The sequence below is a fragment of the Cervus canadensis genome, chromosome 8 (genome assembly GCF_019320065.1).
Source record: "Cervus canadensis isolate Bull #8, Minnesota chromosome 8, ASM1932006v1, whole genome shotgun sequence".
NCBI classification, from domain to species: Eukaryota; Metazoa; Chordata; class Mammalia; order Artiodactyla; family Cervidae; genus Cervus; species Cervus canadensis.
Window position 1 is genome coordinate 59,896,889 of NC_057393.1, and position 25,589 is coordinate 59,922,477.

General features: G+C 45.0%; 1 long non-coding RNA gene across 3 annotated transcripts in view; it reads right to left on the reverse strand.

Moving 5' to 3' along the window:
- LOC122446507 overlaps positions 1–25,589 on the reverse strand; it is a 173,050-nt gene that overhangs the window by 95,756 nt on the left and 51,705 nt on the right. Inside the window, exon 4 of one of the 3 annotated variants that reach the window (XR_006270886.1) lies at positions 17,651–17,802. The exons of the other annotated variants lie outside the window; for them this stretch is intronic. This is a non-coding gene — a long non-coding RNA (uncharacterized LOC122446507). Of the gene's footprint in view, positions 1–17,650; positions 17,803–25,589 lie in introns of those variants that run through there. 3 annotated transcript variants of the gene reach the window in all.

The window sequence follows — 25,589 nt, forward strand, 5'->3', positions numbered from 1 at the left end:
TAGCCACCAGCCCCTCCCCCAAGGCCACTAAAGGTTAGTGCCTGAGCCTTTTCTAGCACTAGCTGATAGCCATTGTTCATGCACTACAAGTTGGTAGTATTTTTATTATAATCTTTGTTTATAACCATCCTGTAAGTTAGGTATTATTATCACCCCTGTTCTATAACTGAGGAAATTGAAGCTCTGAGAAAAAACCCAATTCACTTAGAATCACACAGCTAGCTCAAAGCAGAGCCGAGATGAAGCTTAAGTTGGCCTGAGCCCAGCCAGAGTTCCCAACCACAAGACAGGGCCATTCCTTATCAGTGTGGAGGTCTGAAGGCTGGTTGCCCAGGCTGAGCTCCAAATACTAGGAGACACATAGAGCGAGCTGAAGCCTCAGCTCAGGTTAGCTGCGTAGAGCCCTGGATTCAGAGGGCAAGGGAGAGACCCAGTTCATAAAACAGCGGCACTTGACTCATAGACTAGGTAAACCCTTGTTATTAGAATTGCAGAGCATGCCAGAGAGGGCCCTGCTGGCAAGGATGTTCTTGAGGTGAGAGCTCAGAGATCTAGCCTAGAACTCCTGAGGTCTCAAGACAAGACTTACCTGTGAGTCCAGGGTGGCACAAGAGGCCTCACAGCTGAGCCACTAGACACTTTCTAGTGGCCTCCCCTCCCCTTCCCCTTTCTCTCCTCCCCTACTCTTCCCTTCTATGCCCAATCTGAGTCCTTGAACAGTGAATATAAAACGCCATGACTGCCCTTAGGAAGCTTACATTCTGGACTAAGGAGAAACTGCACATCTATATGAAAACTATAAAAACTAAATATTTGATGAACACAGCACAGGTGAGGTCACAAAGCCCATGTCACAGCTGAGAGACAACAGGAAAGCTTCCAGATGCCCTCCTCTGTTGTTAGACATGTCATCTATTGGACGACACAAAGGTTTTCTATCACTTCACTTCTCAGACATAATGTATAGCATGACCAACTCAATGGGCATGAATCTGAGCAGACTCCAGGAGATAGTGAAGGACAGGGAAGTCAGGCATGCTACAGTCCATGGGATCGCAAAGAATTGAACATGATTTAGTGGCTGAACAACAGTTTTAAGACTGAATCACCAAATTAGCAGTTTTCTGAAGGAAAAACCTCTGCTTTATGTGAAAATTACAAGAGCCCCCCTGATTTCAGAGATGCACATTGTAAGATAGAAAATTATATCCTTATGCTCCAAGGTCACTTGGACAAAGGATACAGCAAAGAGCCAGTCTCATCAAAGCTCTCCTTGAGGTTCAGTCATTCAGTCATTCGACAAATATTTCTTGAGAGCCCAGTACTGGGGACACCAACCACATAGAGCGGAAAATGCAGGCTTGCTCCCTGCAAGACCTCCAGCCAAGTGGAGAACAGTCATCACATTAGTAAACCAAACAAATAAAAATGCACTTATAAATAGAAATACATTCTAAGAAAGTACTGGATTCTGTGAGAGAAGGTAAAAAGCAAGGACCCCCTGCAACAGGTGGTCGGGGAAGATGGAGTAGAGAGGGTGGTCCAGGGAGAGGGATGCCCTGTGATGAAGACAGTGTGGTGCACATGGTGTGAAAAGAAAGCCAGTCCAGGGAGCACAAAGTATGAGAAGGGAGCTAGTACGTGGCACAGAGCAAGGCCAGATCAGCTACAACTGTATCAGCCATGCAAGAGGTTTTGATTTTAATCCGAGCACAACTAGAACTTAGATAAAAGCTTTATGCAGAAAAGTGACACATGCTGATGTAGGTTTCAGACGGACTGTCTGGGCACTGTTTTGAAAATAGAACCATCAGGGACCTGGTAATCCAGCAGTTAATACTCCATGATTTCAATGCAAGGGGCGTGGGTTCTATCCCTGGTCAGGGAACATGCTGTGCAGCCAAAGAAATTTTTTTTAATAAAAATTTTTATTAAAAAATTTTTTTAAAGAATAGACCTGTTGGGGATGGTGGGAAGGGTTGACATGGGAAACCCAGTGAAAAGGCTGTTCCAGTGATCCAGGCAAGCAATGGTATGCCTGGGACTAGGGTCCTGGCTACTGAGGAGAAGCTTGATTCAAGATTTGGAGAGAGCCAAGAGTATGTTGTGACTGACTGTGTATGAGGGAGAGGAGGAGGCTTTTGTGGACATTGCCCTTGAGTAGCTGGAGTTGCTGTTGACTGAAGAGGTGGGGGAGGGTGGCTTCCCTGGTAAAGAATCCACCTGCAATACGGGAGACCTGGGTTTGATCCCTGGGTTGGGAAGATCCCCTGAAGGAAGGCGTGGCAACCCACTCCAGTATTCTTGCCTGGAGAATCTCATGGACAGAGGAGACTGGAGGACTACAGTCCATGAGGTCGCAAAGAGTCAGACACATCTAAGCGACTAAGCATAGCACAGCACAATGAGATACTAGTATGTACACACCCACTTCTTATCTGAGGGGAGGTAGAAGAACTGCCAGGACCAGAGTGGTAGAAGCCTTGTGAAGTATGAACAGAGCCTGAGAGAGCAGGTACTGATGCTGGCCTGAACCCTTCTCATTTGTTTTCTCATCACAAGAAACACAATCAGTGATCTGAGTGGCAACATATAATATAGATGCTGCATGAGTATACAAGATGAAAAAAAACCCAAGTTTGTTGTGGGCTTGGAAGGCTTCATGGAGGAGACAATGTCTCCTCTAGATGTAGAAGGACAAATAGAGTCTAAATAGGTGAAGTGGATTGGGAAGGCATGACCTGACCTAGGGGACAGTGAAGGAAAAGTAGGCAAAAGCAAAATAGGGAGATATTGGAACTAGTACCCCTGTCTATCTCTCCCCCGTTGCCTGGACAGGACAGCAGCTTTCTCAGGCTGCCTTACCTGGTCTAGGGAATGCTGGTGGAGTTCTATTCTCCCTTTCTCTTTTTTTATTGTTCTGAGTCTTTGTTGCTGCATGCGTACTTTCTCTAGTTGCGGAGAGCAGGGGCTACTCTCTGGGTGCCGTTTGTGGGCTTCTCATTGCAGTGACATCTCCTGTTGCAGAGCCCAGGCTCTAGGTGTGTGGGCCTCAGGAGTAGCAGCTTGTGGGCTTGGGAGCTGCAGCTACCCTAGTTGGCTTTAGCGTATGGACTACTGTGGCCCACAGGCTTAGTTGTTCCCAATGCATGTGGAATCCTCCTATACCAGAGATCAAACCTGTGTCCCCTACTTTGACAGGTGGATTCTTAACCACTGTACCATCAGGGAAGTCTTCCCTTTCTTTTTAAAACAGCATTATTAAGATGTGTGTGTGTGGGCACGCACTAAGTTGCTTCAGTCGTATCCAACTCTTTGCAACACTGTGGACCATATATTGACATACAATAAACTGCACATAATTAAATTCTAATCAGTTTTGACATGTGTAGACACCAGGAAATGATCACTGAAATTCAGATAATGAACATATCCATCCCCTCCAGAAATTTCCTTCTGCCTCTCTCCGCCTGCCCCTGTCCTCATCCCCCTGCACTACCAATCTGCTTTCTCTATCAATTCATTTGCATTTTTAGAATTTTATTTAAATGAAATCATATAGGATTACACTTTTTTCCTGACTTCTTCCACTCAGCCTATTTTGAAATTCATCCATGTCACAGCATGTACCAATAGTTTGTTCCTGGGACTTCCTTGGCAGTCCAGTGGCTAAGACTCTGTACTACCAATGCAGGGGGCCTGAGCTTGATCCCTGGTCAGGGATCTAGATCCCACATACCACAACTAAGACTTAGAGCAGTCAAATTAATAAATATACATTTTTAAATAGTTCATTCCCTTTTATTACTGAGTAGTATTCCTTTGTATGGATACACCCCTCATGATACACCTGCTCATCTGCTAAAGGATATTGAGTTGTTTTCAGACAGGGACTATCACAAACAAAACTGCTATAAGCAATTGTATACAAGTCTTTGTGTAGACATGTGCTTTCTTTTCTCTTGGGTAAATAGCTAGCTGTGGACTGACTGGACCACATAGTAAGTGTCCATTTAACTTTATAAGAAACCATCAAGCTGTTTTCCAAAACGTTGCAGCATTTTACTTCCCACCAGCAGCATATGAGAGTTTTGGGTGCCTCACATCACCAACACTTGGCGTGGTCAATCTTTTTCATTTTAGCCACTCTAAAAGGTGTGTAATAATACTTCATTGTGGTTTTAATTTGCATTTCCTAATGACTAATGATGTTGAGCATCTTTTCATGTGCTTATTACTCATTTGCATATTGTATTCAATGAGATGTCTGCTTAAATCTGTTGTCTATTTTTAATTGGTTTGTCTTATTATTATTGAAAATTATTTGTATGTTATAGACACAAGTCCTTCATAAGATATATTATTTGCACTTATTTTCTGTCTGTGACTTGCTTTTTTAATTCTCTTGACAGTATCACTCAAAGAGCAGAAGTTTTTAATTTTGATTAAATACAATTTATTATTATTTTTCTTTCATGAACTGTGCTTTCAGTGTCATATTTAAGCACCCTGCCTAAACAAAGGTTACAAAAACTTCTGTTTTCTTCTAGAAAGCCTATAGTTTTAGGTTTTATATTTATCATCCATTTTTGTACATGGTGCAAGTTATGGGTCAAAGTTCATTTTTTTATGGATATCCAATTGTACCGGGCCTTCTTGGTAGCTCAGCTGGTAAAGAATCCACCTGCAATACAAGAGACGCAGGTTTGATTCCTGGGTTGGGAAGATCCCCTGGAGAAGGGATAGGCTACCCACTCCATTATTCTTGGACTTCCCTGGTGGCTCAGCCAGTAAAGAATTTGCCTGCAATATTGGAGACCTGGGTGCGATCCCTGGGTTGGGAAATCCCCTGGAGGAGGACATGGCAACCCACTCCAGTATTCTTGCCTGGAGAATCCCCATGGACAGAGCAGTCTGGCAGGCTATAGTCCATGGGGTCGCAAAGAGTCAGATATGACTGAGCGATTAAGCACAGCACACCCAATTGTACCAGCACCACTTGTTTAAAAAAGAAAGAGACTATTCTTTCTCTGAGTGAATTGTCTTTGCACTTCTGTCACAAATCAGTTGTCCACATATATGTAGGACTATGTATGCACTTCCAATTCCATTCCATTGATCTATTTGTCAGTCTTGATGCCAATAGCACACTGTCGTGATTACTACAGCTTAATAATATACCTTAAAATCAGGCAGTGTTAGTCCTCCAACTTCCTTCATTTTCAAAATTGTTTTGGTTATTCTAAGTCCTTTTCATTTCCATATGAATTGAAGAATCAGCTTGCCAGTTTCTACAGTTTCTATGCTACTGCCCACCTCCTCCTTGTCCTTGAAACATTTGACAAGAAAACAAATAGGAAAGAGACTGAGGTGGAGTTGGTGCCACAGCTCCAAACAAAGCAAGAACTCAGGAAGACTGACTGCATTGAAGGAATGCTCTCCCAGTCTCCAGGACAGAACAAGGGTGGTTTTGTGCTTCAAACAAAGCATCCCAGGGTCAAAGGTCATGGACACAAGCGCTCTCCATAGCCTGTCCCCTCCCTCTGGGCACAGGGCATTGCTTCTTGTTCCTCCATTAGAACACTCTCTCTTCTGCTCTGGTCTTTCCTGGTTGTTTTGGTGCAGTTTCTGGCCCTGAGGAGCTCCCAGGCTGTCAGCTTCTACATCTGGGTAACCATGGAGTCCAGAACAGAAAAAAGTGATCCCTCAGTAGACACCAAGGGGAAACGATAGAAAGAAAAGTAAATGGGCGTGTACACTGGGAAATCCAAAGGAATAACAATTGCTGGGCATTGCTTCAGTACCTTTAAAGGCAGTTTGGGGAGTTCTCTAGAAATAATAATAGCTACTACATAGGATAAGCTATGCTCTGTGCTAAACTTTGTACTCCATAATCTTTTCATTCAGTTCTTAAAGCATCCAGTAAGTGAGGAGTATAATTACACCCATTTTCCAAATGAATCAAGACCTGGAGAGGTTGAATAACTTGCCTCAGTCATTGCTTGCAAGTAGCAGAATCAGAAAACAAGAATCCAGGTCTACCCAATTCCAAGGCCCACACTCTATATTGAACCCCAGGATGATTCTACCTTTAGGGATGAGGAATGGGAAAGCCTCATAGATGTGTACAGTCAGATTAGCATGACTTAATAAGCTGATACTATGAGCCAGGACTGTACTCAGGACCATCTGATATAGCCATATGTGACATGCATGCAGGGAAGATGACTGACTCTCCTCTAGACAACTTGGGAGGCCACACCCTGACCAGAGAAGGGAGGCCTTCCATGACAGATTTGAAAACAGAAAGGAAAGACCCAGGGGTGCCAGTATCTTGGGGAAGAGGCTAATCTGGTAGAGTCTTCACCCTGGAGGCCTCTTAAACTGGCTTAAGCACAAAAGAGGATTTGTGGCATTGGGCGGGCAGAGATGCCGTAGCTTTATGCACCGGGGGAGTCATACTCAGCAGGTTCTTTCCAGATGGCAGCTGTGTGGCCACCCACACCTCCAGGGTTAATTTCCCCTGCTCAAAAACCTCTCTTAAAGAGTTCCAGCAAAAATTTCAAGGCAGACTCTTATTGACCCAAGTAGGATCTTTCTGCTTCCCTGGTGGTTTAGACGGTAAAGACTCTGCCTGCAATGCAGGAGATCTGGGTTTGATCCCTGGGTCAAGAAGATCCCATGGAGAAGGAAATGGCTACCCACCCCAGTATTCTTGCCTGGAGAATTCTATGGACAGAGGAGCCTGGTGGGCTAAAGTTCATAGGCTCATAAGCAGTAGGATCATTCTAGAACCTATCCATGTGACACTATTGGATCAGTTCTGAAGTTCCATGTCACTCCTGCGTCACTGGATGAGAACCAATTCAGTTAAACCACCTTGCCAGGGAAAAGAAGCGTGAAAGAGCCCTGAAGGAAAGTGGAGGGACCATTGCCAGAAGATGGTCGGTGCAGCGGGCAGAACAACAGATGTTGGCTCTGACTTCTCCAAGACTCAAACGTCCAGGGCAGCCCCACCCAGCCCACATGGCATCAACCCATAACACTGTGTTTGCCTTGCTGGGCTTCCCTTCTGTTATGGATCTTCGCAAACTCAGAAGCATGTGTCGACTTCCAGCTGCTGAATCCTCCTCCTTTTCCTCTTCCAGACAATGAAGTCCAAGCTCTGGCACCTACAACTTTCAGAAAGCATGGGCTTCTTTCTGCTTTAATGATGACCCTATTTCAGATTTATACATGCCTGTCCTCTTCTCCCAGAATCTGGACCTGTCATGTGATGCGCATGACTAGTGACAATGAGAAGGGCGTTTAAACTAGAAATGTCCCCAACACCTAGACTGTATGGTCACTGTGTCCACTGTATCCTACCCAGGAGCATGTGGAGGAGGCCAGGAAGCAACATTTGGGTTGGCAGCTCTTTACCCCTCCTCCAGGTGTCTCTGCAAAATCACTCTTCGTCCCAGGTTCCAACAGGCCTGAGAGGCTTCTCCAAAAGCTACTGTTGGCTCCAATCAACTGGACAGTATAACACAGGACAGATGCGACCAAACCAACCTCCAGGACATCCAGGAGAGGTGACCAGGTCCCAGACTCCTAGGTCTTCTCTGGCCCACCAGTCTGCGGGCAAAGGAACACCAAACAGGGTAAGACAGACCCATCCCTCCTGGAGAGAAACAAGTGTATGAGATGTTTCACATGCAGCAGCAACAGCCACTGCAGCAAAAAAGGCAAGTTCAAAGGTAATTGGATGAGGAGTTTTAAGCACGGCTATTCCCGCAGCAAACTGCTTCATGAATACCCATCGGGATCTGTCCATATGGACAGCAGAAGGGCTCCTGCTGTTCTTTTGCTAATAAAAACTGTTGTGATTACATTTCCAATCCTCTCGGAATGGGGCCTCCGTGGGGCTGCAGCGCGGCATGCCGAGACTGCGTCTTTCTGGCTGATAGGCAGCACCCCCACCCCCGACCGGCCCTGACCTTGAAGGGGTGCAAAGATCACCACCCTCTGGCTGCATAAGGAAGGTGCTTAGGGGAGTCTGGGGCTGCACAGGTGTGTGTGTGTGTATCTGTGACTCTGTGGTCTCACACACGCTAAGCACACACACAGGAAAATCTTAATTAATGGAACAACCTTCTATAAGTGGTTCCAGTTACTGGCATTTTCCGGTTAATCAGAGGTTAACCTGCGATTGTTTTTTTTTTTATTTCACTCTCCTTGTGGAAGTCCATTAGTCTAGTTTCACCCCTACACTCATGCCTGAGCCCCAGCTAGTGTCTTTGTTAAGAATGGCCTCCCCTACCCTGCACATTCTATCAAAATTCTACCTGTTCTTTCTGCTCTGAGTCAATTCGAATGCTTCCTCCTGCATAAGGCTCTCTCAGATTGCTAGCCTCAGGTGGAGAAATTTTCCTCCCCTTGGAGAATACACTTATAAGGCACTTAACACATTCTGATCTTCTCTCCCCCCAGAAGCTCCAGGCTCTGTAGGTCATTGTCAGGGCCTTGCCTCAGAGGCCCCAGTGCCATCACATAGGACTTGGGATACAGTAGGTGCACAGTAACTGTCCCTTAAATGAATGAACATTCATTCCTTTTTTGTACACCTAAAACTAATATAATTTTAAGTCAACTATACTTCAATTTTTTAAAAAACTGAACATTCATTCTTGATACAATATGAATTTAGGGGCCTTGGGATCAAGGAAAATTCAAGACCTCCATAATACTAAATATTTTTTCATTTTCAAAGACAAACTCCTGCTTTTTTCACTACTTTCTTCATTCTCACAAAACTATTGTGTGTGTGTTCATGCTCAGTCACTCAGCCGTGTCTGTCTCTCATAGCCTTATGGACTATAGCCCACCAGGCTCCTCTATCCATGGAATTCTCTAGGCAAGAATACTGCCATTTCCTCCTCCAAAGGATCTAGCTGACCCATGGATCAAACAGAGTCTCCTGCATCTCCTACATTGACAGGCAGATTCTTTACCACTGAGCCACCCCTAATTAAAAAGCGCAATTCATTGGGTATGTATTGATTAAGAACGTATCCTCTGCAAGTTCATTCTCTTCCCTTGGAGTCAGCACACACAAACTTACAAACACACGTATGTACACACAAGTAGATGGGGTGTCACTATTTTTTTTTTATCTCCAATATACAAAACTTCTTGTTTGCAAACATCAGTAAGAAAGCAGTTATTCACTTTCTCAAAGAGTTCTTATTTCACTTGAGGAGTCATCCCAGGTTCCCCTTCAGAGTGGGTTCTCCCAGCATATCTGAGGGTTCGTTCATTGACATTAACTGCTTGACTACAAGGGTAAGGAAGCTTCCATTGGCTGTGGTTCTGTAAACTTCACTTAAGTCTAATCAAAATGATGATGAAGCACCTCTGAGAGGACTGAATAAAACCAACGGGCAAATGAAGTTCCCTTTGCAAAAATACATCCATTTACAGACAACACATTAAGGCAGAACTTGTAACGTATGACTCTGCCTCTAAACCAGTCATGTGGACTCATGCTTGTCACCTCTCTGGGCCCCGATTTCCCTGTCTGTTGAGTGAGGTCAAGAGGGTTGGTAAGGCAGCTGAGCTCTAGGGCAGGAGTTTATCCCTAGAGTACAATATAAATGGTACTTGACCAAAGATATTTGGTTGAGTCTAGGAAACATCAGTGTCCTCCCACATCATTGCCACCAACATTCAATCATCCTGAGTGTTCACTTTGCTGCAGAAACAACTCCAAAGTTGCTGTGGCTCAATAAAACAAAGGTTCGCTGCTGCTTTTCCTAGACTCATTAGAAAAGACCCTAATGCTGGGAAAGACTGAAGGCAAAAGGACAAGGGGGTGGCAAAGGATGTAATGGTTAGAGCACATAATTGACTCTATGGATATGAATCTGAGCAAACTTGGGAGATAGTAAAGGACAGGGGAGCCTGGCATGTTGAAGACAATGGTGTTGCAAACAGTCTAACACAAGTTAGCAACTGAACAACAACGAAGAATGAACTTAAGTCTCAGGAGAACTCTGCTCCACACATTGACTCTGGAATCGAGGCCAGTAGCCTCCTCCCTCACTGCAGCAGAAGGAGGGACATCTGTAAGATCTTCCTTGTTCACCCCAGAAGGGAATCCCCCAACTTCAGTTGACAGTCCATGGCCAGAGTAGTCACATGGCTCTGGAGAAGCAAATAGTCTATCAGTGATGTGATCACCATGGTCTCTGCCACATGCAAGGACACCCCCCACTCCTGCTCTCCAATCTACAGAGTCAACTAAGTCACTCCTTTATCTCTGTAGAGTAAAGCCAGACTGTCCCCCAAAAAATTATTCTCTGTAAGAAAGCCAACAGGGTATCAGTGTACCCAGTCACAGGGCCAATGTCACCAGGCCTTGATGAAAGGTCAACAAAGCCCTTGTCTATGGCAAAAAAGTGTCTAGTTGGTGCCACTTCCAAACTAAACCAACCCAGCCACTCCCAGCTTCAGAGCAACCCCAACCCCTACTGCCATGGGGCTGACAGGACTGGTACCCAGCTGCATGCCACCTGGGCATTCTCTACCTCTAGCCCAACCAAGTCACCTAGTGATGACACCCGCCACTGAAATGGGCTGCCGTGGCCAGACCCCTGCCTTCAGCTCCTACTACCCCTGCCAGTTGCAGGTGTCTGCCCACTGGAAGAACCTAAGGCTACCAACACACACTGGCTATCTCCCTGCCTCAGATGGCAGCCATCCATGGCAGACCCTCCTTCCAGGCTACCAAAGCCCTCCCTCTGATCTAGTCCCCAGTCCTCAGCCCACAGTCCTGGTGGGCTATGGGACAGGTGGAGACAGGGACATATTCACAGCCCATCAGTCCTTTGAGGGACTTTTTCATATGTTTTTATTCCTCTTACTTCCTGGTCCATCTGGAGGTCACATTCATCAAGTTCACAATAAAAAGAGGCTGAAGGGAAATGACTGACCTCTCTATTAGTAAAGCAGAGAAGTCCCCCTTTCTACAGTCAGAGGACAGAGTTGACATGAGACAGGGAAGATGTTGGAGAGCTTCCACATTTTTCTGATGCCCGCAGGTGAGTCATATCAACTCTGAATGGATAAAAGAATGAGAGAATGAATGAAAGAATGTCACATGACAGATGCTTAATGAATATCCATTCATTTATTCTTCATAGTGTTGGCTGATGTAACACGTCAGTAGATCCCTGGTCCTGCCAACAGAATTGGACAAGATTGCTGAGAAAAGAACAAGAATCTCCTGTGGATAAATCCTTTTTAGCATTCATTATGCACCAGGCTGTGTAACACACATGGTCTTTATTTGCATTAGTGCTTTTGATCCTCACAACAACCTCACGGGATAGACAATACCTACATTATGAGTACTCCTCTGATTTTTAACTCCTATGAGATATAATTCCTATGATTATTCCTACCTTACAAGTTGAACAAACTGAGGCCTGATGTTTGTTATGAACCAGCTAGCAAATGGCAGAGCCCGGCTATGCATTCAAGGATCTAGTTGATCTCTGAAGTATGTCCAGTTGCAGAATTTGATTGGAATTCAATTCAGTCAGAACCTCTTAGGCCCCTGCTGTATGTTCATGCAGCCTATACTAGGTGAATATGCACATGAGGAATATCGAAATGATGAGTCATGAGCCCTGCCCTAAAGGAGCTTGTGACTCAGCAGAAGAGATGGTGACAATGATGCCACACCCCACATCCACCTGGAGAACACCCTGGGTGACGGCTGTGGAAGCACTTAGCAAATGTAAACACTGATCAAAAATGGATCATCATAGTTACTATGGCTACACACAGGGCACCGAGGGGAGCCACATCCCTTCTGTGGGTGGTGATGAGGCAGAAACCATCGGACTCAGAGGGAGGAAGACCGTCCCCTGCTGCCACTGCCAGCTGGGAGAGCTGGAGATACAGGTTGAGTCAGGAGGACCTGCCACTCCCGGGGACGCGTAGACAACAAAGACAGCTTAGGCAGAGCGATGTGTGCCCTCGAACACCATGATGACTGAAACCCAGAGACGCAGGAGGGACAGAGCACTGCAGCTGTGCCTCCTAAATATAGCCTGACTCCAGCTCCCCATGGAGAGGCAACCAGAGCCATCTTCCAGGGGCGGCTCTAAAAATAAAGCTGCAAACTAGCTTCACACTTCCCTCAGCTGCTTGGGGCCCACGAGTTGGCATCTGCCTCTGAGGGGTTGGCAGAGAGGGTGGAGATGAGGTGGTGGACTGTAGGCGGACTTTGAGGTTCCTAGGACCTTCCTAGGAACACTTGCAACACTGTGGTCCTGTCTAAAGAGCTCAATGAGTGAATGAATCAGTATCACTGACTTCAGTAAGTTCACTAAGCATTTGATTTGTTATTCCCACTTTGCAGATGAAGAAACTGAGGCTTCTCATAGAGAAGACATGACTTGGGCAAGGTCACACTAATAGTAAACAGGAGTCAGGACATCACTGCATCTTCTTCAACTAGATCCACTGATTTTTATAGCTCACAGCCTGTCTTCACCTTCTCTCTTCACCTCCCTTCCTCTTGATCTCCTTCATCAATTGCACCTGCCCCTCCTTCACTTTCTCATCCCATCCCCACTAGAGCCCCACACCACCCCAGTCTTCCTCAAATGGGCATAGAAGAGATATAGACTGTAAGTTCCATGAGGAAAGAGATCACATCTATTTTATTCTTTACTATCCCCTCAGCCTCTAGAGTAACGCCTGAAGAGAGAAGGCACTCAATATTTGTTGAATAAGTAACTCTATTTCTTCTTCTCATATAAGATCCAATCCATTAAAATCCCCCTAGGCTCTGCCTCCAAAACACATCCAGGGGACTTCCCTGGCAGTCTGGTGGTTAGGACTCTGGGCTTCCATTTCAGGGGGCAAGGGGTTGATCCCTGGTCAGGGAACTAAGATCATGCATGTTGCCTGATGTGGTCAGAAAGAATAAAAGAAAAAAACATCTTTTTAAACGTTTTTACAAAACATTTTAAATGTTTTTTTAAAAGAAAGATTTTTTAAATGTTCAGAACATTTATTACAATGGCTGAATTAAAAAGGCTGACCACACCAAGTGATAGTAAGGATACTGGGAACTGAATACACTGCTAGTGGGGAGGTAAAATGGCTTGATCACTTTGGAAAACAGTCTGACAGTTTCTTATAAAGTTACAGTTTCTTATAAAAGATTACCATATAATCCAATCAGTTCACACCTATTTAACCAAGAGAAAAGAAAGCATATGTTAACACAAAGACTTGTACACAAATGTTCACAGCAACTTTATCTGTGATAGTCAAAAACTGAAAACCACCCAAATGTTTGTCAGCAGGAGAATGGGTAAACAAAATGCAGTGTATCCATACAATGGAATATTACTCAGCAATAAAAAGGAATGAACGTGCAACAACAACAAAAGGACTGATGTGTGCAACAACATGGCTGCAACTCAAAATAATAAAGCTGACAGCATCATTAATTATTAGAGAAACACAAATCAAATGGATAAAGAAGACATGGTTATATAAATACAATGGACTATTACTCAGCCATAAAAACAAATGAAATATCACCATTTGCAGCAACATGGATAGATCTAGAGATTATCATAGTAAGAGAAGTAACTCAAAGACAATGATCACATGATATCACTTATATGTGGACTCTAAAAGAATTAATACAAATTAATTTATTTACAAAACAGAAACAGATTCATAGACATAGAAAACAAACAGGCTACCAAAGGAGAAAGAGAGAGGGAGAGGTAAATTAGGAGTACGGGATTAATAGATTGCTGTTTAGTCTCTAAGTTGTGTGACTCTTTGCGACCTCATGGACGGTAGCCCACCAGACTCCTCTGTCCATGGGATTTCCCCAGCAAGAACACCGCAGTGAGTTGCTATTTCCTTTTCCAGCGGATCTTCCCGACCCAGGCATTGAACCTATCTCCTGCACTGCAGGCAGATTCTTTACCACTGAGCCACCTGGGAAGCCCATGAGATTAACAGATATCCACTACTACATATAAAACAGATGAATAACAAGGGCCTACTGCACAGCACAGGGAACTATATTCAATATCTTATAACAACCTATAATGGAAAAGAATCTGAAAAATTAGGTATATATATATCTGAATCACTTTGCTGTACACCTGAAACTAACACAATGCTGTAAATCAAACATACTTCAATAAAATAATGATAACCATGCTGAGTGAAAGAAGTAGAACAAGAATAAATGAGTACATACTTTTTTTTGTATGATTTCATTTATGCAAAATTCTAGAAAAAGCAAACTAACCTATAGTGACAGAAAGCTCTGAGTTGACTAGGATTTGATGGGTGGTAGACAGAGGATGAGATGGTTGGATAGCACCACCGACTCGACGGGCATGAGTTTGAGTAAACTCTAGGAGTTGGTGATGGACAGGGAGGCCTGGCATGCTGCGATTCATGGGGTCGCAAAGAGTCGGACACGACTGAGCAACTGAACTGAACTGAGGCAAGGTATGATGAGAATGGGCAAGAAGAGATTACAAAGGACAAAATGTGAGTTTTTCAAATTGTGAATTTGTTCATTATCTTGATTATTGTGATGATTTCATGAATATTTACATACATCATGCTGCAGCCCATGGGGTCGCAAAGAGTCAGACACGGCTGAGTGACTGAACTGAACTGAAGACATGTTAAATTATATCCTGTACATGTGGTTTATTGTATATCAATTACATCTCAATAAAGTTGCTTTATTGGGGGTTGGGTTTTCTTTTTAATATCCAAAATTCAACCATTTTGGATATCAACCTCCACTGCCAACCACTCTGATCCAAAGGCTACAGCTACCTGGATGCCTCTCTCTGTAGGCCCCAGCCCTGCTGAAATTCCTCCTCTTCCAGAATATTCCATTCTCTCAGGAAGATGCCAAGACTCCTGCTCACCCACCCACCCCCAGCCACTCTGCTGACTGACTGATGACAATTCACAGCTGCCCCTCTTCCAGAGACTTGGCTGAGCCACGTGACCTTGCCAGGGAGGTTACAGCTCCATCCCAGGGACACAAACAGTCAATGACTAATTGATATAGGGATACAAAAGTCTAGCCCGCTTGCTCCAAGAGCAGATGATTCCCGCTGCAGAGCCCCACCGCCACGGGTCAGGCTGAAGGTAGACTATTCACAAGCACATCCTTGCTCAGTTTCCTCTCCTTTCCTAGCCTTACTCCCCACCCCACCCCAGGCTGTACTGAAGAGCACCTCCTGAATGAATCACAGAAACCTGAATCCCTTCTCAGGCTCTGGGAAACCAGCTAAAGATAGGTGGTACCAGGGGTGGACCTAGGAAGCAGATCTAAGGATGGGATTCTGGGGTGCATCACTCAGGGCCAGGAGACAGGTGAGAACTGGGAGTCCAGAGCACGAGGTGGCCGTGGCACTTGCTGAGTTTCACCTGTGGTGACTGGGATGGGACACAGGTAGAGGAGGAAGCACAGACTCATGCAACATCTCTGGAGCCTCAATGATGCAGGAGAAAGGATGGAGAAGGAAATGGCAACCCACTCCAGTATTCTTGCCTGGGAAATCCCATGGACAGAGGAGCCTGGCGAGCTACAGTCCAGGGGGCCGCAAGAGTCAGACATGACTTTAGTGACTGAACAACAACAACAAAAAGGAGAAAGGGTAAGCATGCTGTTGCTAAGTCACTTCAGTCGTGTCCGACTCTGTGCGACCCCATAGATGGCAGTCCACCAGGCTCCCCTGTCCCTGGGATTCTCCAGGCAAGAACACTGGAGTGGGTTGCCATTTCCTTCTCCAATGCATGAAAGTGAAAAGTGAAAGTGAATTTGCTCAGTCGTGTCCGACTCTTAGCGACCCCATGGACTGCAGCCTACCAGGCTCCTCCGTCCATGGGATTTTCCAGGCAAGAGTACTGGAGTGGGGTGCCACTGCTTTCTCCGAAGGGTAAGTATAAGGGCCATCAAACTGGTAGCTGCTGCAGAACACTCAACGCTTTGAAGAGAAAATAGCAAGTTTGGGGCAATCAATCATTAATTTAAAGCAATTACGAGAGGCAGACAACTTCTTCAATGGCATTTACAGAGTTAGAGACCCCCCACCTCCCACAGTTAGATGACAGACCTGGGGCTAGATCCAAGACACAATCATTAAGAGTAGCATAAAAAAAAAAAAAAAGAGTAGCATAACTTGGAGAAGGTGGCCTTCTCAGGCCCAGCAGTTCTCATACACCAAGTCAGAGCCCTGAAAAGAAGAAATGGGATCCTGAAATTGGGGGTGGACACATGTAAGTAGATACACTTGAATCCCTTGACTCCCCATCTCCCCTAAACATTGAGTGTACTGAAAAGGCCTACACTCCATGCTTTTTTTTTGTAATTGAAGGATGATTGGTTTATAGAACTGTGTGGTTTTCCGTCATACATCAGCAAGAACCAGCCATAGGTACACCCATGTCTCCTCCCTCCCGAGCCTCCCTCCCATCCCCCTCCCCATCCTGCCCTCGGCCTGTCACAGAGCCCCTGTTCAAGCTCCCCGAGTCACACAGCAAATTTCCATTAGCTATCTATCTGACATGTGGTGTTGTAAATTTCCATGTTACTCTCTCTATATATTTCCCCTTCTCCCTCCTCCCAGCCCCCAGTGTCCATAAGTCTATTCTCTATGTCTGTTTCTGCATTGCTGTCCTGAAAATAAATTCATCAGTACCATCTTTTTAGATTTCATACATACGCATCAGTATATGACGCTTATATTTCTCTTTCTGACTCACTTCAGTCTGTATAATAGGCTCTAGGTTCGTCCACCTCATTAGAACTGACTCAAATGTGTTCCTTTTTATGGCTGAGTAGTATTCCAACATGTATATGTACCACAGCTTCTTTATCCATTCATCTGTCAATGGACATCTAGGTTGCTTCCATGTTCTAGCTATTGTAAACGGTGCTGCAATGAACACTGGGGTACATGTGTCTTTTTCAAGTTTGGCTTCCTCAGGGTATATGGCTAAGAGTGGGATTGCTGGGTCATATGGTGGTTTTATTCCCAGCTTCTTAAGGAATCTCCATACCATCTTCCATAGTGGCTGTATCAGTTTACATTCCCACCAGCAATGCAAGAGTGTTCCCTTTTCTCCACACCCTTTCCAGCATTTTCTGTTTGTAGACTTTTCGATGATAGCTATCCCGACTGGTGTGAGGTGGTATCTCATTTTAGTTTTGATTTGCATTTCTCTAATAATGAGTGATGTTGAGCCCCTTTTCACATGCTTGTTAGCCATCTGTATGTCTTCTTTGGAGAAATGTCTTTTTAGGTCTTTTTCCCACTTTTTGATTGTACATCCCCCTGTCCCCCACTTTAAGTCTTTACAGACTCAGATGAGGTTGGTGGCTTAGAGGACAATGCTAAACCTCCTCAGGATGCGCCCCCACCTCCTTTCCTGGCCACCAGAGCCACAGATAGAACCAAACTGCAGCATAGCTCACTGGGCAAGTGCTCAGCCTGCTCTTTAGAGAAAGAGAGAGATTAAATACCAAAGCAGCTATAAGACCCAGCTAAAATGAACCAGCGCAAACCTGAAGAGTGTATCTGGAAGTGGATGCTGAAGGAGGACAGCAGAATATAAAGCTGGATTTAAAAGTTTATTGACATGGAGGCACTCCTAGATCACAGGATTTAACTCCCTGGCAAAGAAATGTAGAGGGCGGTTTGACACGCTGCTCTCGGTATGGCTCTCAGAAGCTGCTGTCACAGGCTGTAGGGAAAGGATCCAAAGACTCAAGTGAGATACTATTCGACCAGCAATGGAAGACGCATGGCCCTTAAAGCCTAAACCGTGTGCTCTCTGGCCTTTATAGCAAAAATGTGCTGATTTCTGTTGCATTGAGATGGTTAACAATAACATAAGGTTCCCAATAGCTAAGGGTACTAATATAGAAATGAATGAGATGAACAGATGAGTTCAATGCCAAGATTAGATACTCCAGTGGAGGTTTATAGTTCTTTGCTCAGTTTCTAGACTTGAGCCAGTTCTTAGACCCAGAACCCATTAACTAGTTCCCATAAGACAGATCTTGCAACTTTATAGTAAATAACACATGGAAGTCATTCACCACTGAAACTATTATCATTTATTCAAGGGAAAGGAGAATTGCAATGGAGAAATGGAATATCTAGACTCTTTAAAGGATGTTAGATACAGGATCTGAGCTACTATGGATACTTTGAGACCCAAAGACCTGCCATGATTCCTTCATTATAGTAGAAGCATATGGCGGTCAAATAAAATATGGAATCATGGCCCAGGATTGGTGGTCATTTCTCAGTTCCCAAGTATATAATCGGAATATATCTACTTAGCAATGGCTCCTTGACAAGTAGAGTAAAATCTCTTTTAGTACAAAGGACCAAGTGGAAGTTTCTAAAGCTGTCCCCATCCCTGGACCAAAGTGGTAAATCAAAAACATTACCACTTCCCACAGGAATGGCAGAGATTAGTATCATCCACAAAGACTTTAAAAGTGCAGAGGAGATGGTCCCTATCATATTTCCCATTTAATACACTAGTCTGGCCTCTGCCATGGCAGATTACAGTGAACTACTCCAAACTTAACCAAATAGTAGCCCCATGTGCAGCTTCTCAGCTTGATATGTTATCTTAACTAGAGTGAATTAGTATAGTTGCAGGTAAATGACAGACAGCTTTTGATCTGATAAATGCTTTCTTTCCCATAACCAGCAGAAAGGAGTATCCAGAACAGTTCATATTCACAAGGGATGAACAGCAGTATTCATCCACAGTTCTCTTTTCATACTCTCACAGGACTCTGTTCATTCTCCTTCATTCTGTCATCATATATCCAAGGGGGCCTGAAACATCTAGATATTCCACAGAACATCACTTGTTCACTATACTTATGACATCATGTCATCAATGTCATCAAACCTTTATGAGTAAGTAAGCAGTAACAAGAGTATTTGGTCATGGAACACCAAGTAACCATGAGACCAAAACAACCCATTGTGATTTGGGAATGTCAGCAATCCATCAGAAATTGGACATGGTACATCCAGGATCATGTTCAAACAGGTCCAAGGATAGAAGTAACTGAACAAACAGGGGTCCCATACTCCATGTCACCAAACATGTTTGCATCAATGTCTCTCCCTCAACTCACACCTATAGTCCTATGAGAGGTTCCCCACGACCAAGTGACAGAGGAAGAAGGAGCCCAAGTTTGGTTCACAGATGTTGGTACAAATAGAAAATGGACACTGTTGCACCACAGCCCCTCTCAGGGGACCCTCACAGACAATAGTGAGAAGCGGTCCTTCTAGTGCAAAAGCTTCAGGCAAGGCATCTGGTCATCCACTTTGTGTGAAGAAAGAAGTGGCCTAAAGTTAGGACATATGTAGATTGATGGGCAATAGTGAACAACAGGGCTTGTTAGCCAGGAGTCTGGAAGGAATGAGATTGAAGTTCAGGGACAAGGAAGGCTGGTGTAGAGGCAGAGGATTGGACTCATGGGAGTGAACACAAGTGTGAAGATCCCTGTGTCATATGTTAACATACACTAGGGATCACCTTCTGCGAAAGACTAAACAGGATGACTTAGCCAGGCAACATTAGCTAGTCTCAGCTCTCCTTCACCAGTAGTGTGCACAATGAGCTCACAAACAAAGTAACCACAGTGGCAAGGACTGAGTTAGGTACAAGCCCAACAGCATGGGCTTCTTGTTAGCCAGGCTGATCAAGGTTCTATCATTGCTTCCTGGATTACTAGATCAGCAGGCACAGAAAGAGTTTCTATACTGTCAGGGACCACTGGCCCTGGTCATCACAAAGATGTGCAGCTTGCGTCCATATAATGGGAACATAGAGAAATGTGTTTGGAACTCATGTGATTCACTGGAGTGTGTCTGGTACTCCCATACCTAGTATTGTGTATAAGTAGCAGGTGCACCAACCACATCCTGAGAATGGCATAGTAACCAGGTACTCAGACTCCTTTAGAGATGAGTGCCTGGGCCACCCTACCTGGCAAGCCACCCAGACCAGCAAAAGTGCTAGCCAAGGATAAGAAGAATCGAAAGCAAATAGAAGAGGAGGAAGATAATGATGATCAACTGTGGCCTTGAGATTGTGGCAATAGGAACTGTAGCAGGTCTCACTAATCCTCCTCTTAAAAGTTTCCCCTGGAATTACAGCCATGGATTTCTCGAGAAGCTGGCACCAGGTGGAATGAACTGAACATGAGAGTCAAGAGGATCTCAGGGTGCAAGTGGTGGGCTGTGGTAGACAAAGTCAGTGCCCGGCACAGACGCTCTTACCTGGCCAGGACACCCATCTCCCAACTGCTGTGAATGTTGGCTGCTAACAGTCACAGCTGCCTCCCTTCTCCAGAGAACTGTCCTTGGCTGACAGGAGCTGCTTTGCCCAGAGATCACACAACCCCAGCATTGGTCCATAGCCAATGCCTGATTGAACTGGAAGTATAAAATGTTGCTCCTCTTGCCTGAAGGAGGGAACACTTTACAGTGTGGTTTACAATTCAGGACCCAGTCACCTCCTTGTGGATCAGATTGAGGCAAGATCTGACCTCAGCTTTTTCTCTTTCTCTATCCTGCTTTACTCCCTCCATTAAATGTATTTCCTAAGAACATTCCCTAATAAATCACGTGCACTTGAACCCCTTCTTCAGGCTCTGCATCTAGGAAACAAGACTAAGACTTTCTTTTGTCTGTCTTATGTATCACTAAAGCCTCATCACCAAGTACCATGATGCCTAGCAAAAAATAAATGCATGCATGAATGAATGGAAGAGGGCAGCTCAGAAGTCAAGTGCTTGGTCAAGATCACCCACATCTTAAGCAGCCAAGTCTTGACGTTGATTTGAACTTGAACTTGATCTTTAGAGACCAAACTCTGACACAGCAGTGCCTGAATGAATGAACGGCAGAAAGATTTCATGCCTAAACAAAGGTTGTCTCTAGAAAGAACCATTCTAGGTTCCTATGGCTGACCCACTAAAGAAATGACTCAAAGTTTTGAAAGCTTTAGGGGGACAAAAACCAAAATTTTTCAACCCCTGCCATGTGCTGGGCACTTTACATGCATTAAATCATTTCACCTTAATAATAACTATTTTAGGGACTTCCCTGGCAGTCCAGTGGTTAGGACTCCATGCTTCCACTGCAAGGGGCACAGGTTGGATTTCTGGTCAAGGAACTAAGATCCTACAAGCCAGGCAGTGCAGCTAATAATCATTATTTTAGATAGATTTTATTAACATTCCCATCTTATAAATGTTCAAGGGATTGCCAATAAAGCAGAGATCTCAAATTCAAGTGCCTACAAGGACCAGAAAGGTATGAAATAAGCAAAGGGGCCCCAAAGACCTGTCATTGCTCTGATCACCAGGACTGCACCAAGAGGTCTTCTTCCCTTTGCCAGGCAGGACCTCCTCCTCCCCACAGTTTTTATGTCCACAAGCCTGAAGACATCGACAAGGTTCTGGGGAGGAGGGAAGGTTATCTCACAGTTTTCAGGACCTGGTTTGCTTTCTCCAGCGATAGGGGGCAGAGCATTATAGGCCAAGGAAGGAAACATTCCTAACCCCTGACACCCATCACCATTCCTCACACATTTCAGACATCTGCATGCTCTGATCACTTCCACACCTCAGCTTGGAAAGGTGTTACCACCAGTCTGACAGGTGCAGAAGCCAAAGCTTAGAAAAATTCAATGGCTTGCCCAAAGTAACCCTGCAGTGTTGCTAGGGCCAGACTTGCGTTTCCTGAGATTTCATCTACTGCTCTTTTCACAAAGCCATATCATGTGTACCTGGGAGCCACAGAGGGTTCTGCAGGCCCTCCTGCCTTCACCTGGGGTCCTCTGGGAACCCCTCTAAACACACCACTAGATGTGCTGGCTTCCACTGCGGCCCTGCTATCTGCCCCCAGTCCCCAGCCTGTACTGAGAGGTTTATTTGCTTACTGAAACCTTGGGCACTGAAATGGCCAAGGAGGACTCTGTAATCACGGGCTGCTGCTGTTGCTAAGAAACAGGTCCTTTAAATTCAATTTACAAAAAAGATAGAGCGAGCGAGCAAGTGAGTGAGAGCAAGGAAGGGATGCTTGAACATCTGGTTCTCCTCCCTGGCTGTCTCCGGTGACTGTGAAAATGAGATAAGTACATTCCAAGATGGATGCTGGCCCTCTCCAAGCCATTTTCTGACTTTCCTCCAAGCTGATATTTCTGGTCAGCCTTGGGTTTGACAGGTTGTGGAGAAGGGTGGGGGGAGTGTTCTTGCGGGAAGCCTGGTGGGTTTAAGAATTCCGGGCACCTTGTCTCCTCCGGGAATGACTCAGATGCCCCTGAGCCACTGAACTAACCTGGTTCTTATGTCTAGGGCTCTCCACCCCCACTCCCACTGTCAGAATAATCATTCCACATATTTACATAATCCTCTTCAGCTCACTCTGGATTTCACACATGTTACATTAGCTCTTATGGAGGAAATGTTATTCTCTGCATATCACAGATGAGGAGGAAATGACGGCAGTCAGAAAATGCACCTGGACCAGGAGTGGAGGGGCCGTGAGTCCTAAGCCCAGCTCTGCCAAGAACAGGCTCAGCTACTCACTCCCCTCTTGGGGCCTCAGATAACTCGGCCTTAAGCTGTGAGGTAGGGTTAGATCATGGTTTCCCCCAGTGTGTGCTGCAAAGCAACATTCCATGGGCGGTTACTGAGTACCAGGTTAAAAAGTAATCCTCTGGTCAAACAAGTCTGGGAAAGACTGTGGTTAAGTTAGTTAGGTCTCACTACAAGATTACTCAGAGACTTGAATGCTTTAATATGCTGTAGAAGTCTCCAAGAGCAACTATCTTAGCTTGGGTTTCCCCAGAAGCAGGCTGTGATACAAGAATTTGAGTGCCAGCAAATCTGGGAGGTGATGTCAGGGAACCCTGGTAGGGAAATAAAGAAATGAGATAGGGGGACTTCCCTGGTTGTCCAGTGGTTAAGAATCTGCCTTGCAGTGTAGGGGACCTGGGTCGACCCCCGGTGAGGGAACTAAGATCCCAACATGACTCTAAGCAACTAAACTCACGCAGAAACTACTGAGCCCATGGGCTATGTAGCGTACATGCCACAACTAAGACCTGGTGCAGCCAAATAAATAAATATTATTTTAAAAAAATAAGTGAGATAAGAAAAGGAAGGCAGCCATGAAGGAGGAGTTACCAAGTAAGTTATCACTGTGGGCAGCAGGAGCTTCATCCACTGGGGATCTTTGGGACATGGTGGGGAATACGTGCCTCAGAGTTATCCCATCAGGAGTGAGGGAGCTGGGGGTATTTATACCCCAGCTGTGGCCAGTCACTGAGCTGGGCTAGGGAGCGGTGTCATTAATTGTCATTAAAGGTCCAGTACTTCTTGTTTCCCAGGCGCAAGAAGAAAGACTTCAGAGGGGCTGCTCATCCAGATGCTGATAGCTGGAAGTCCAGCCCAGTGCACTGGCTTGGCAAATGTGGGAGTACACAGGAAACAGTGGTACCCCAATAATATCTACTATATGGAAGAAAGCTGCAGTTTTCAAAGCTGATTCAATCAAAACACTCTGAGGAAAACAGCTCCAGGGCCTCATGTTCCATGGAAGAGTCCATGGAAATATCAAGCCAGTCCCTCTCCAAGGGATGATGGATGGCTCCACAAGTCTGAGGCAATAACCTTATAAGGACCAAAGAATCACATTTGCTCATCATCAGTTCAGTCACTCAGTCATGTCTGAGTGGACTGCAGCACACCAGGCTTCCCTGTCCATCACCAACTCCCGGAGCATGCTCAAATTCATATCCATTGAGTCAGTGATACCATCAAACCATCTTATCCTGTCGTTCCCTTCTCTTCCTGTTTTCATTCTTGCCCAGGATCAGGGTATTTTCCAATGAGTCAGTTCTTCTCATTAGGTGACCAAAGTGTTGGAGCTTCAGCTTCAGCATCAGTCCTTCCAATGAATATTCAGGACTGATTTCCTTTAGGATTGACGGGTTTAATCTCCTTGCAGTCCAAGGGACTCTCAAGAGTCTTCTCCAATACCACATTTCAAAAGCATCAATTCTTTGGTGATCAGCTTTCTTACTAGAGAATTCCCTGATAGCTCAGTTGGTAAAGAATCTGCCTGCAGTGCAGGAGACCTAAGTTCAATCCCTGGATCGGGAAGATCCCCTGGGGAAGGAAATGGCAACCCACTCCAGTATTCTTGCTTGGAAAATCCCCATGGACAGAGGAGCCTGACAGGCTGCCGTCCATGGGGTCACAAGAGTTGGACACGACTTAGCAACTAAATGACAGCTTTCTTTATGGTCCAACTCTCACATCCACACATGGCCACTGGAAAAACCATAGCCTTGACTAGATGGACCTTTTGCAGCAAAGTAATGTCTCTGCTTTTTAATATGCTGTCTAGGTTTGTCATAACTTTTCTTCCAAGGAGTAAGCGTCTTAATTTCATGGCTGCAGTCACCATCTGCATTGATTTTGGAGCCCAAGAAAATAAAGTCTGCCACTTTCCATTGTTTCCTCATCTATTTGCCATGACGTGATAGGACCAGATGCCACGATCTTCGTTTTATAAATGTTGAGTTTTAAGCCACCTATTTCACTCTCATCTTTCACCTTCATCAAGAGGCTCTTTAGTTCCTCTTCACTTTCTGCCTTAAGGGTGGTGTCATCTGCATATCTGAGGTTATTGATATTTCTCCTGGCAATCTTGATTCCAGCTGGTGCTTCATCCAGCCCAGCATTTCACATGATGTACTCTGCATGTAAGTAAAATAAGCAGGGTGACAATATATAGCTTTGATGTACTCCTTTCCCAATTTCAACTGCTTCATTGTTCCATGTCCAGTTCTAACTGTTGCTTCTTGACCTGCATACAGGTTTCACAGGAAGCAGGTAAGGTGGTCTGGTATTCCCATCTCTTGAAGAATTTTCCACAGTTTGTTGTGAGCCAAACAGTCAAAGGCTTTAACATAGTCAATGAAGCAGAAGAATATGTTTTTCTGGATTTCTCCTGCTTTTTCTATGATCCAACGGATGTTGGCAATTTGATCACATTTGCTCACCACCTCCCCAAAGCTGGACAGATGAATCCTCACAGACATGCAATAAGTTTGCCTTTGATCTCCCCCCAGTTCATCCTTCAGCACATTCAACCACATTTCTAAGATGCTGCCTTCTGACCTAGGTTCCAGTCTAGACCATCCCAGTCTGACCACACCCCCATACAGCAAGCTCCTGCCTCTATGTATATGCAGGATTATCATCTCTCTACCCCCAGGAGTCACCATCCCCTTCTCAGTTCCTTAGGTTGGCTGGAAACAAGGAAACTATTTCAAACTGCTTCCTCTACTCATCCCTCTCCCCACACTGGTCAGCAGGATCTGCAGCCTGATTTTTGAAAGCCAAATAATAATACTAATTCCAAGAGAATTAGTAGCAGGGGGTAGCAGGGTGGTTTACAGCATAAGCGCCTGGA